Source organism: Rattus norvegicus, chromosome 1, assembly GCF_021556685.1.
Source record: "Rattus norvegicus strain SHRSP/BbbUtx chromosome 1, alternate assembly SHRSP_T2T, whole genome shotgun sequence".
In the NCBI taxonomy this organism is placed as follows: domain Eukaryota; kingdom Metazoa; phylum Chordata; class Mammalia; order Rodentia; family Muridae; genus Rattus; species Rattus norvegicus.
The window spans coordinates 4,223,611-4,238,023 of NC_141534.1; the positions used below are offsets into that span (position 1 = coordinate 4,223,611).

At 44.6% G+C, this 14,413-nt stretch overlaps 2 long non-coding RNA genes across 2 annotated transcripts in view; one reads left to right on the top strand and one right to left on the bottom strand.

Annotated features, from left to right (window-relative positions):
* LOC148006822 (uncharacterized) overlaps positions 1-14,413 on the bottom strand; it is an 88,565-nt gene that overhangs the window by 73,293 nt on the left and 859 nt on the right. The gene's annotated exons all lie outside the window — the stretch shown is intronic.
* Positions 2,903-3,347, top strand: LOC134484939 (uncharacterized). The gene is made up of 2 exons (XR_015654029.1): positions 2,903-2,990; positions 3,184-3,347. It is a non-coding gene; the product is annotated as an uncharacterized LOC134484939 (long non-coding RNA).

The following is a 14,413-nucleotide window of genomic DNA, read 5'->3' on the forward strand; positions in this document are numbered from 1 at the left end:
ACTCTCTTTGGGGGTAGCCTCCTGTAGATGGGGGGAATAAAGCATACTTTATTGGCATGTACTGTTCATCCGGTGAGTATCTACTTTTGCTAGGCATTGGCTGGATGTGGGTGACATCATGACAAAGTGTGCCCAGTCCTTTGCCTGAGTTCAGTTTCAGCAGGGAAAGAGATAAATGAGATGATATGCACTGTGTAGTGTGAGAACTTTATAGGTGTCCCGGCTTCCAAAGGAATTGATAAATCCACCATCGGTTGACTATATCACTAATAAAATTATTCTTAATACACTTAACCAGTTGAACCTCTGCATAAGGAGCCCACCATAAACATGCCCGCAACACTAGGCTGGCCTACAGTCAGACAAAAGTATCTAACGCAGCCGAGTTTATAATAATGTAATGAATAGTTCTTGGACTTAAATGAATGTCCACTCCATTAAATGTGAAAAAGCCATATGCCTGGGCAGGTGCACATTCATTTAAGTCCACAGACTTGGGAGATGAGGCAATGTGTGGTAGGTCTGGGGTAAGAAATGGGCTGAGGTACTTGTCATTGCCCTTGAGAGAGCCCTAAGGTTCACCACTTCCATTCCGGGATATCTCTACACTCAGCCTGCTGTGCCCTACAGTAGAAACATATGGACATAAAAAAAACCATAAAGGTAAAAAAAAATTTAATTCCTTAAATCAGACTAATGATGTAGCTTGGTGGCAGAGTCATCACCTGACAAAAGCAAGAACTGAATCCCCTAACACCACAGTCGGGGTAGGGAGTACCCATAAACCAACTAGATACAAAGATCAATTCTGGAAATGACTACCCCGAAAATGCATGAGGAAAACAGGTTTCCGAACCTAAGATCTCTTAGACCATTTGCAGACACATCACGAAGGGTTCAGCTGAGCAGCAAGACCAGCTCTGGTGTGGCATTAATGACATCTGCTCCCCAAAAACGTGGCAGAGGGAGAGTGAAGGGCTTTACACGATAACCTGTACTCTACCATTAAGGAAGGGGCAATCTCTAGGTGACCATGTCATGACAAGCCATTCTTTTCTTGGATGGGGCAGGGGAGAGAAGCCGTGGTAGACAAATTGGACTCTAGAGTCGGTAGCCTCTATGCCGTCAAGTCATAAATGTGCTTCAGGGTGGCTTTGGTACAGTCTTGGGTACCAGCATAACACCCTTTCTTTCCATGCCAAAAAGACGTGAGTAAAGGAGTCGTTAGATCTACACAGTTCTGGAAAGCACAGTGAGTAAAGCCAGCCCTTCTGGGGAGGCATATGTAAGACCGTCCCCAGCTGGTCATGAAGGAAAAACTATTTACTTCTTCATTTATGAGCTTAATTCTTCATGCATCTGTTGACTGGATTCCTTAGATGGACACTATAATTTTTTTTCCTCTTTTGGAGAAAAAAAATATCCACAAGGAAAATTTGAGTATTTGTAATATCTTCCAGAAGCTACAACAAACCCTCCATCAGATGCTCCTTGTGGGCACCTCCCTTAAACCTCAAAACCATCAGGGGGAGGAATCCTGGGTCAAGAATTGGGAGATCCTTGAAGGCTTAATGGCTTAGTCACAGCCTTTGAGTATCTTCATCGTGGCCCGCTTCAAAAGGCCCTGTTCCATACATTCACAGGATCGGACACCATAGGAAATGCCCAGGTGCCAAAGTAAATGAGTCTCCTCCCTGGGGTGGGGCCAAGACGCTGGGTTCCAACCACAGCTGAAAGGGCCTTTGCAAAACTCTTGGAGCATACAGCAAGGAAGGCGGAAACGGTGCACACACTGGCTTTGTAGTCAGCGAGGCAGCCTAAGCCCAGCCTGGTGGACAACCAGGGGCAACCTTTGCCGGAAGCTGCAGCTATGGGGTAGGAAGCATGAACTTGCCCCTAGGGGGCCCCAAACTGAGGACACCAAACCAAGAGGAAATTGTTGTGTCTTCACCTTCATCCTCCTTACCCCGGAGTCTCTCACTACTCAGCACCCGATTGAAGCAGAATTTCGGCTCGGAACTTGGGAGCGATGCCGCGTGAGGAACCACAGAACAATGTGAGCCTCTTCCAACCATGTGCCACAATGCTTATTCGGGGCATTCAGTTCTGGAAGCTTTTCTTGGGCCCAACCCACACTCTCCTGACCGGCACAGGGGGCCTCACACTCCCAGGGGAGACCTTCTCAGGTTTATCCTTCCTTAAATAGGTACAGGAGACAGAAGCACTAAGGCTACAAAGAGGGAGGAACCAGACCGCTAAGAAGTCCCCAGTGGCTCTCATTATGAGAACACAGTTGGGCCCCATCTGCCTGTTGCTCCTGTGTAGTGATTTCAGTGGCGCCTCAGGGTGACACTTTTTTAAGGCTGAGTCACGGATCTCCCTGGGACATTTGTGACCAGCAAAACCCAGCCCCTCCATGTCCTTGCTAGGTAGAGTGGTCCCTCTTGGGGAGACGTGTGTCCATTACTTTTCTTATATCTGTAATAAGAGAGCTGACAAGCGAAGGCGGGGTATATTTGGGTTTAGAGGTTGAAAGCGCAGTCTATCATGGTGGTGGGGGAGGGGGAGGTACGTGGTCACGTAGGAGCCCCGAAGCAGAGAGAGATGAATGCTGGTGCCTGGCTCAAAAATCTTCTCTTTTACTCAGTGCAGAACTCCAGCCTCAGGCATGATGCCACCCACAGTTAGAACGGATATTTCCATCTCAATTAACATCATCTAGAAACTCCTAAACAGACATGCCCAGGGGGTTATTTTCACGGTGGTGATTCTAAATCCCGTCAAAATGACATTCAAGATTAGCCATCCCAGCAGATAAATGGGAACGAGGATCCCCGTTACCTCTTCGGAAAGAACACTTCCCTGTCTTCTAGATTGTGCCGTGGTCAGCATTCTTGGATCACCGGCCCCTCTCACCCACCCCAAGAGCCTACTCCATGAAGGGATGGGTCTAGATATGCCTTGGGTCTAGATTTTTCCACATTTTGAAGGTGGGTTTAAGCAAGTTACTGGTCATACCAGTTGGAGAACTCTGCCTGCAGACGGACCGTCTTAGGATGGGGGAAGCGGCTGGAGAGCGATCATTAATTAGGGTTTGAACCCTGGGCAGTAGCTGGAGGGGCTGGAGATCGTCCTTTGTCTTCTCTCAGTGCAAATCGTCACTGGTTTTGTGTTTGTTGACAGTAATGACAGAAAATAACATGCCGAACCACAGAGACCTGGCTTTTTAACAAGGACACTGTGGCCAAAGACATGATGATGGTGGAAAACTAGAGCCTGCCAGCAGTGGGCAGGCTCCTCCGGCTTGGATCCGAGCCTGTTGTTTAGAAGAAAAACGGTGTCTTCAAGTAAAGCCTGGCATGGTTTTTGTTTCGGTGGGGTTTTTGTTTGTTTGTTTGTTTGTTTGTTTGTTTGAGAAAGGGTCCACTACATAGTCCTGGCTGTCCTGGAACTCACTATGTAGATCAGGCTGGCCTAGAACTCACAAAGGTCTGCCTGCCTCTGCCTTTTACTTTCTGAGCCATCTTGCCCGGCCAGGTTCACTGTTGCTTGAATAGCGTTCTATAGCTCATGCCCAGAATAGCCCGACATTATAATAATAAGAGCAGTGGTCATCATTCAATCCAGTGTTCACTGGGAACCAGGGGGCGTTGTGGGCCATCACACTTGGCTCAATTCTGGCATTTCTGAGCCATCGTCTGGCGGGGGTGCATTAGCAAGAGGACACTTTGTGATCTGGGCAAGTGGACCTGCAGCCATTAAATTAACATGAAGCTGCTGAATATGTATGAGGGAGAGTAAAATGTCCTTGAGAGGAATTTGAGCCCATTTCTAACTCTTTCAAACAGGCTTTAGTGGACCAGAAAGAAACAAAGGAGGAAACGAGGTGCTCTGTACACTTGAGGTATTGTTGGGCCTCACCTTGAACTCTCTTTTATTCAATTCCCCCTGGCATTGCATGGATCCAGGGATCCTGAGATCAAATGCTTCAGGGAAGAGTCATAAGAAGAGATCTAGTCTGTCAAGATGGATGTCATCAAGATGAGAGGCCGTTCATCTTACTGGTGAAGTCTTAACTTCTAATGTCAGGTTTAGGTCTGTATTAGTTAGGGCTCTCTAGAATAACAGAACTTAGAGAATGAATCTCTCTCCTCTCTGTCTGTCTGCCTGTGTATGTGCGCAAGCGCATGCATATATGTGTATATATGTATATGTATAGATATACATAATTTATTTCAATGACTTACAGGCTGTAGCTAATCCAATAATGGCTGGCTGTGAACAGCAAGTCTAAGAGTCCAGTAGTTGCTCAGTCCACGAGGCCGGATGCCTCGGCTGGTCTTCAGTATATGCTGGAATCCTGAAGAAGCAGGCTGCAGTGTCGGTGAAGCTGTGAATGTGCTAGCAGGGCTGGGACAAGCAGGCAAAGGTTTCTCCTTCCAGGTCCCTGTGTAGGCTTCTGGCAGAAGGTGTGGCCCAGATTAAAGCTGTGTCTTCTCACCTCAAGATCACAAGTGTGTGTCTTCCTACCTCAGAGGTCCAGCCTAGAAGTGGATTCACCCACTTTAAACCAGGCAAAAACATCTCTCACACGTGTGCCCTCCATTTCTGGATTGTAGTTCCTTCCAGATATAGTCAAGCTGACAACCAAGAATGGCCATCTCAAGTCTAATCCCTGTCAATCTGACACACAATCATACTTTCTTATATCATCATTAATTTTCAAATACTAACAGCATCCAGGTCATAATAATGCCTAAATATAACTATACCACATACACTGAAACACATTATACATTTCATTGGGTCACAATTACACCTAACATGACATATCTGTCCTGCATACAACTGCAAATGCTTTATACATTTAGAATAGATGACAATATCCCTTGGGAGACATTCCTCTAGTAGCTCAAACTTAATGAAGATAGCCATTGATATTCTCTTAATTGATGTTATATGATGAAAAAATTGAAACACAACTATCTGTACAAAAATAATCTTCACAAAATACCACAGACTCATGTCAACTATAATCTTCTATAATATATATTATGTATATTATAAATATTCTATGTACATGTATGTACACACACGCGCACATATGTATATATAAAATCCAACAATGGTCATGTGGCCTTAGCTGGTATTTATATCTCCCTTCCTATACTATCCATTCTGTATTTCTTTTACCTTCTGCAAGCACCTTAGCAGGTCTTAGCTCTTTTCCTGGAGGAGTGACTCATACCTTCATTCCAGATGTTTCTGTGCCCTTCGTCATCCTGCCTGGGATTAGGCTGTTGTAGTTTCCCATGGACTTTAATCACAAGACGCAGTAGCACCAAGAGACACCATAAAGGATCTCTTGCACTCCAGACATAATCTCTCTTACCTCCATTATAGAGGGGCAATCCAATTTCCCTGTGATTATCTGGATCTATCAACCCTCCTAACACTGTTCTTCTCTCTCTCTCTCTCTCTCTCTCTCTCTCTCTCTCTCTCTCTCTCTCTCTCTTTCTAAGATTTACTTATTTTATGTATGTGAACACACTGTAGCTGTCTTCAGACACACCAGAAGAGGGCATCAGATCTCATTACAGATAGTTGTGAGCCACCATGTGGTTGCTGGGATATGAACTCAGGACCTCTGGAAGAGCAGTCAGTGCTCTTAACCGCTGAGCCATCTCTCCAGCCCACACTGTTCCTCTCTCAACCCTTTGGTTTAAAGGCATTAGAATCCCAAAATGGCCAGGGAGGAGCCAAACTTCCAGTTCAATGGGATGTTTGTTGTGGTTCCTGGTAGGAGCAACCCGCCCCACTCCTGAGGAGCTAAAACTTCTAGGCCAGCAGAACAGGGAATAGAAAGCAAAAGTTTTCATGCTGGGTCACTAGGGATGATAGTGACTGGAACTATTTCCTTTTCCGTCTTTTGATTCCTGGACCTGTGAATCCTGGTTTTGGGAGAAATTATGCCATATACTGGATACTGATTTAAAGCATATACTGCCTTCTGGAGAACCCTGCCCCAGCCCTCCAGGCTGCTGCCACCTAATTGACACTGTAACTGCGTCTTCAAAAAGCCATTCTATCTTTCTATCAGACCAGCTACTTTGATATAGTGGGAAACATGGTAAGAACAGTGGATTCTATGGGTGGTGGTCCACAATTTATGTTTTTCTTTGCCAAGCCAGAAGGAGAAATAGCGGAACATCGGGGTCTGGGATGAATGTATGGTTCCTGGTCTCCTCTGTGCCCAGATGCTGCTAATGTACCACTGAGAGTCAGAAATGGTAGTACCAGGTCCATGGGCATCCACGTGCCAAGCAGGAAGGGGAAGGTGAGTTCTGAGTGAGTGACAAGAGAGCACAGAGGTCTTCTTGGGAGTTTAGATGTGGCTTGCAAAGATGAAAGCCTTTCCTGAAGGGATCCTGAATAAAGAGATGATCCTTGGTTATTTAGACTGCTTCACTGATGGTGGATATGATGTATACATTTTACTCAGGGTGAACCAGGGATTAAATACCTTATGTGGGGAGGAATGCCCAGAAAGGAAAGCTCATTGGCTGACTGCTTGGGGCCTATCATTAGCCTATCCTTATCTCTCATAACCATGGAGAACTCCTGGTTTTTATGCTACGTGACTGATTGCCATGGTCTTCTCAGTGTGTTGTCATGGTTACATGTTCCAGAGCAGGTAGAGGTAGGCAGGGAATGGCTCCACTCTGGCTGTTCTCAATTCTGAGATTTCTGGGGTTTGAGCTCATTCAGCATTATCAGTTCTCATGCCTGTTGGGTAACCAGATCCCACAATGCCTGTTAAGTAACAGGGACCTATATGCCCTATACCACCGTTATAATTATAGTTCTCTGTGAAGTGAGTTCCTTGGTCAGAGGTACTGTGTAGAATACTATGACGGTGGATAGGGCATTCTGTAAGTGGATGGTGATTTGGCAGAAGCATAAAATGCATGAAACACAAATCCACAACACAAATAAGTATCTACCCCAGGATGAAAAATATATTGTCCTTTTAATTGAAGAGAAAAGTGTGTAGTTAACCTGCTACCAGATTGCTGACTGGTCACTCTCAGGAATGGTGCCGTATCTGGGGTTCAACGTTGGTCTCTGCTGTTGGCAGATCTGGCATTCAGCAGTAACTGTAGCTAAGTCCACCTTGGTGAGTGGAAGTCCATGTTGTCAAGTCCATGCATAGACCCCCATCTCTGCCTCCATTGCCACTTAGTTCATGGGACCATTAGGCAATGATAGGAATGACGAGGGAAAGAAGCTGACCGTTCATAGAATGGGTCATCTTACCTAATTGATTACTGAACTCCTCCCCAGCTAAAGTCACCTATTGCCGAGCACTTTTATGAGACACAAGTATCTTCACACACTTTGCCCATTTGGAGAAACTCATAATACTTCTTCTTCCCCAGATGTCGTTCTTAACAATTTTCCAATCATACTTTTCCAAGTCTGTGGTCATCCGGCCAATCCATTGCCTATATTCCATGAATCAGTGAACAATCACACACTGGGCCATTTCCCCTTCCAAACTGTGTGACCATGAGTGCTACCTCGAGCTCTGCACACTGTGAAAATTTCTCTTAACCAACATTTTTCAGGGTTGTCCCAGAAAGGCTGTCATGCTGCAGCTGTTTACTTCTTGTTGGTACCTGTATAGCTTGCAGAACCATCAGTAAACCAGGCCCTACTCTTCTCTTCCTCAGTCAGCCAATCACAGGGAACACCCTATGAGGCCAATAGGTGCATTGTCACAGGAGTAGAAAAAACACAGCATTTGGGCAACTTCTTCATGTAACTTGCTTGTGTCTTCAGGACCTGCCTGGGTCCAATCGCGTACATACCTCTTCCATTGATAATAGATTGCTGCTATGCACTTCCTACTTGATGACTTAGTGGGTTAGATAACACCTAGCTCATGATGGGCAGTTCCAGTCTTGTGGTAACTTGGTGGCCCATGGCCGGACATTGGGTCCACTAAGGCCCAATAGGTCAAGCATGTCTTTCAAAGACAGAATAGTTGTCTGAAGATAACGATAAAGCTTTGCTCCAAACATCTAAAGGTCTCTTCTGTTAGCATCTATAGGGGCCTGCCAAAGGCTCCAAACGGCATCCCCGTCTACCAGTGACACCTCAAGTACCATCAGGTCTGCTGTATCATGTAGTCCAATCAGTATAATGTCATCAATAGAAGATCCATTCTAAGTTATGGCACAGGGCTGGAGAATTAATATATCCTCAAGGGAAAACTGTTGAAGCTATACGGCTAGGCTTGACCAGTGAAATCAATTACTTTTAGTAGTTGTCCTTGTGGACAGCTACTGAAAAAGAAGGTGCTTGCTAGATCAATAGCTGCATACCACGTACCAGGAGATATGTTACTTTGCTCAAGTAAGGAAACCACATCTGAAACTGCACCTACCATTGGAGTCACTATCTGTGGTGGTTTGAACAGGTTTGGCCCCATGAACCTGTGTATTTGAATGCTTGGCCCACAGGAAGTGGCCCTATTAGAAGGTTTGTCCCTGTGACAGTAGGTGTGGTCTTGTTGAAGGAAGTGTGTCATTGTGGAGGTGGGCTTTGAGGTTATCTGTTCTCAAGCTACACACAGTCAGTCTCCTCCTGGCCAAGCTACACACAGTCAGTCTCCTCCTGGCTGCTCACAGATCAAGAGGTAGAACTCTCAGCTCTTTCTCCAGCCTCATGTTTGCCTGGAAACCTTTAAAACTGTAAGCCAGCCCCAATTAAATGTTTTTCCTTTACAAGAGATGCCTTGGTCGTGGTGTCTTTTCATAGTCATGGTGTCTTTTCACAGCAATGAAATTCTAAGAGAGAATTCGGTACCAGAGACTAGGGTGTTGCTGTGAGAGGCCTGACCATGCTTTTGTTTGGAGGAATGTGGGCTTTGGAACTTTGGATTTAAGAAAGCAGTAGAATGCTTTTAAGTGCAGCTTAATGATACATACTAATAGGGATATAAAAGACAGTGGTGGTGAGGGTGATTTGCACTGTGGGAGCCTGGATCAAGAGTTTTCCCAGGAGAGGAATTTTAGTATGTTGCCTAGAGATCATTCTTGTGATATTTTGGTGAAGAATGTAGTTGCTTGTCTGAAGACAAGCCCTTATCTCAAGAGATTTAGATTGATTGCATTTGTAAGCTTAAAAGTTTTCAAAATGTACTTTTAACAATGGTTCATCAATGCTTTAACCTCCCTTCTAGCCCACCATCCACCAGGGGTAGTGGAAAAGAAAGGTTACTGGGATACGGGGGAAGTAGACCTGTTTAGAAATTGTTCTTTGGAATAAATCCAATCCGTGTTGTCAGGAGAACAGCAGTTCAGTTCAGAGGAATCAGCAGTGGCAGCTTGATCCACTCACAAACATGAATATACCAGCAGTCCAAGTCAGTAGTATGAGGATAGCGAACATGAATCAGCAGCAGTGGCACAATCCAGCAGAAACAGCCAGGCCTCCATTGAATCAGCATGAGTCAGCAGGAGCAACCAGGACCAGCAGGGATGCCAGGAGAAGTTCTCTGCCATGCCTCAATGATCAGCGAAGAAGATGAGAGACCAATGATACGTTGCAAGGCTAACTATGCAAGCCCCTTCACTGTCCATTGAGTCTTATTTAAACTTCCTCCAAATATCATGTGTCCTCCCACAGGTCTTGCCTTAGCAGGTGAGCCTGCCTTAGTAAAACTCCTCATGAGTCTGTATTAGCTGACATCACTCTGCCAAATGGCCTGGGTTTGCAGAAGTGGCAAGAAGATGCCAGACCACTGCCAGATGTTTTTTTTAGGTGTGTTTCTTTTTATGGAGTCATGACAAACGGAGTTCAGCAACGCAATGTATGGTGAATCAACACGTGCCTGTTGTTAGCAAAGAATCCTTCATCAAATGTTCTTTCACATGCTGGCTTTAGCAAAACATCCTTTCACCTGATTGCTTTGGTGAAATGTTCTTTGACATAACTGACTTTCCAAAGAAACCAGAAGTTTCTACGTCATGCATTGACAAAGAAAATCTCAAAAAACAAACAAAAAACAACCAGCCTCACAGAGACTCTGTCCTGTAGTTCACTCTTACGACAAGTGTTTTTATCAAATTAGCAAGCTGAGACAGGAAAAAAAAATACAAATGTATGACTCAAGGATTAAAGGGCAACCAGAAAGTGGAATGGAGCTAAATATTGTGTTGAAGGGCATAACCAGATTAAGGATATTAAATGGAATTAAGGGAGTGGTGACCATGGAGCAAGATCCCATCCATCTTCTGAAAAGGATGTCCCCCAAGGGACCTATTCTAAATTTACAATGTGTTTGTGGTTGTAGGACGAATAGTTATATTATGCTAGGTGTTATTATGACCTGGTTATTATTTTCATTTGGACATAAGGATATATGATTGTGTGTCAAGTTTACAAGGGGTGGATTATGATGGCTGTTTTCAGTTTTCAACTTTACCATATCTGGGTTGAACTAAAATCCAGAAATGGAGGGCACACCTGATCTGGATCTAGAGGTGGGAAGACGACCTCCCTTTGTTCTGGATCTTGAGGTTAGAAAGACACAGGCTTTTCAATCTGGATATTGAGGTGGGATGGCACACACTTGTGATCCAGATCAGCAAATGCCTTTAATCCTGATCTTGAGGCATAGTGACCATGCTTATAAAGGTCTTGAATCAAAAGTAATTAAAGAAAAGCTTAGGTCCAGGCATGGTGGTATACTCCGTTAATCCCAGCACTTAGAAGACAGAGGCATGTGGATCTCTGAGATCAAGGCTAGCCTGGTCTACAGTGCAGGATCCATGACAGCCAAGCTGAGGTAGTAAAGGAAACCATCGAAAACAGAAAATGAAGATGTAATTGAACCAGGGGGCTATGTTCTAGCCTCAGCAAGCAGCAGAACTTGGAAGTTTTGATCACATGATTCTGGCTTTAGAATCAAGGATGGGATTTCCCTCTGTGCCTAAGGAAAGCTGCTGACGCCAGGACTGTGCCAGGAGTGTCCCTGCATGGAGGCCTAGAGATGCCACTGTATAAAACCGTGGAGGTGAAGTCTGGATTGCCTTAGAGACCCCAAGATGTTAGAGATGCCAAAGTCATGGAAGACCTACCAAGGAGAGCTGTTAACAGGTAGTGGAACCAACCCAAGAGAAAAGTCTACTGCAGTCAACAAAACTGAAAGGAGTTGGAGATCTGAAGAGTGCTTTGGCATCAGACATGGAAACGGAGAATTTGGAGTTTGCCTAGTTGGTTTTCAGTCTTGCTTTAGTCAAGCAAATTTCCTCACTGTGCCCCCTTCCCTATGTTTTGGAAAAGTAATAAATATATCCCGTGCTATGATATGTTTGAAGTATGTGATCTGCTTTTCTAAATTTTGAGTGTATAGAACGTTAGAGTTAGGAGATGGCATGAATTTCAGAAGAGACTTTGAACTTTGGATTGTTAAGCATTGTTGAGACTGTGGTAGACTGTGGGGACTTTCGAAGTTAGACTAAATGCATTTTATGTTATATCTACAAGCCTATGGAGGCCAGGGGGAGGAATTTGGTGGTTTGGCTCCCATAGACTCATGTGTTTGAGTGCTTGGCCCATAGGAAGTGGCACTATTAGGCGGTTTGCCTTGTTGGAGTAGGTGTGGCCTTGTTGGAGCAAGTGTGTCACAGTGCAAGTGTGCTTTGAGTTTATACCTGCTCGAGATATGCCCAGTGTCACCCACACACAGTCTCCTCTTGGCTGCCTGTAGATTAAGATGCAGAACTCTCAGCTCCTTCTTCAACACTATGTCTGCCTGGGGGCCTCTAAAACTGTGAGCCAACCCCAGTTAAATGTTTTCCTTTATAAGAGTTGCCTTGGTCATGGTGTCTCTTCACAGCAATGAAACTCTAAGGCACTGCCTTACTGAGCTTTTGATAGTCAACTGTCATTTTCCATGGTCCATCTGTCTTCTGTACTGGCCAGAGAGGAGAATTAAAGGAGGTGGTGGGAGCCACCACCCTTGTATCTCTCAGGTCTCTAATGGTAGCACTCATTTCTGCAATTCCTTCAGGGATAGGGTGCTGTTTTTTATTCACTATTTTCTTGGGCAGAGGCATCTCTAAAGGCATCCATTTAGCCTTTCCAACCACAGTAGCCCTCACTCCACAGTCTGAGAACCGATGTGAGAATCCTGCTAACTTCTAAGTGTATCTATATCAACTATACATGCTGGAACTGGAAAGATAACCACAGAGTGAGCTCAGGAACCCACTGGAACTATTGTATCTTGGACTTCAGGCAAAACTCCATTAATCACCTGGCTTCTTACTTTAACTGGAGAGCCACAATATCTCCAGAATCAGCATTAATTCAGAACTGGTATCTAATAGACCCAAAAAGTTTTATTGTTATTTTCTCCCAGTGTACAGTTACCCCTGTGACTGGCCATAGGGCCCTCTAGGAAAGGACTGAAGAAAAGCTAACTGTAAAACTTTTAGGCATTTTATCAAGTTCTTCCTCAGGGAACCTGGCCACTCCTCCATTCAGAGGTTCTAGGGTCTGCAAACTGGCTCAAGTCTATAAATGAGTTCATGAACTGAGATTGCCTTTTGCTGTGCTGCAGTGTAACCTGTCTTTCATCTGTATGAAAAACTTTCTGCTTATATGAATCAAACAGAAATTCAGTAGACTTATTTATTTCATGCCTGGAAACCCCATGATTGATTAGCCAATACCAAAGGTCCCATGGGTCATGCCACCATAACATTCATTTTGCCTGTGCTGACCATTATGGGTAAGGCCATTATGAACATTGTTTTGTCTATGCTGCCCATTATGATAACCGTGCTCACCTTTGGTGATTCAGTGCTGACATCTGGCGCTTGATACCCTGTTGCCCCAATTAAACCCATTGCATTTAATTCATTCAATTGAGCATCTCCAACCCTAAGGTCTGGCGCAAGGGAAAGACTGACAGCAAAACTCTTCAAATGTGGGCTGTACAGTGGTAGTGCACGCCTTTGATCCCAGCACTCAAAAGGCAGAGGTGTGCGGGAAGAACCTCTGAATTCAAGGCCAGCCCGGTCTATAGAGCTAATTCTAGGACAGAGAAACCCTGCTTCAAAAAACAAAACAAGACAAACAAACAAACAAAAACCCCAAAGCTAAAACCCAAAACTCTTCAAACGTTCTACTACTCTATCAGAATTTTGCATTTTATAAGATTAGTAAAGGCCAAGACCTTCCCAATGTGGAGGATACAGTGTAACTGCTCTAGCATTGCAATTTCCTTGAGCCTTAAAATCCCTTCATCAACACTAAGCCAAGGGATATCAGGCGTCTCCAACTCCTCTTCTGTAGGCCATCCTTTGATAAACACTTCAGCCAACCTTATTCAAGCAAATTCTTGACACCTTATCTTAACAAACCAAACCAAAACAAAACCTCTGGGAGTTTCCATATTAAACCAAGAATTAAAGGTTTATCTCACCTGAGGAAATAGAACCCTTAGTAGTCACCTCGAAATATTGCCCTCTTCACCCAAAGAAACTAATCCTTTATATCTGCTCAGAGGGCCCATATCAATAAACCTAGCCTGGTCTAGTTTTATGCTCCTTCCACCATTAGCCCACACCCTTAAAATCCATTCCCGAATGCATCCCCCAGACTTCTGCTTGAATGAAATTAGCAAACTCATTAAGCTCTGTAGCATGCAGCACACCTCCCTCTGACCTACACTTTCCACTTCCCCTCTAGGAGCCTGTGTTGCCTGACAGGTTTAAAGGAACTATTGGTGGGCCCTGAGAGACATCAATATTGTCTTGCCTGGCATGTCCTTCAAAGATAAACACTGCTGGTCTAGCAGATTTGAAGGATTAATTCCCTCAGGGGAAGAGGGCAGCGTTTCAAGGCTAGGGTGCTACTTCCTCAGGTGAGATGATGAACCCCTGAGAATCTGGGGGTCCAAAATTCTCAGCATCAAACAGGGTCTTCCCACACATCGTCACCCCAAGTTACAGAACCTCATTCTTTACCAATTATGCCCTTAATTTAACTGCTGACAGCCTCTGAGGCTGGAACATTTTTCCATGTAGTTTTTGATGTAATTCAGTCAACCTTATAATGAGGACTTCGGTTTGATTTTCTGCAACTTAAGCCCTGTGGCTGCCGGAGAGAAGATTCTGTCCTAATGTGCGTCTGGAGTCAGTCGATTTCATTGCTAAGTTCTTTGTTGTCCTTCACGGTATTCTGAGATGCTAGAAGTTGGTTTATTTTATAGTAGAGTTCATACCAATCCTTTATCAATTTATTCTAAGACACTAGGGGCAACCAACCAGTAGCAGTGTGTCCCCCCAAACTGTCAAAAGTTTCATATACAGGGTCACCAAATCCATTGTCACTC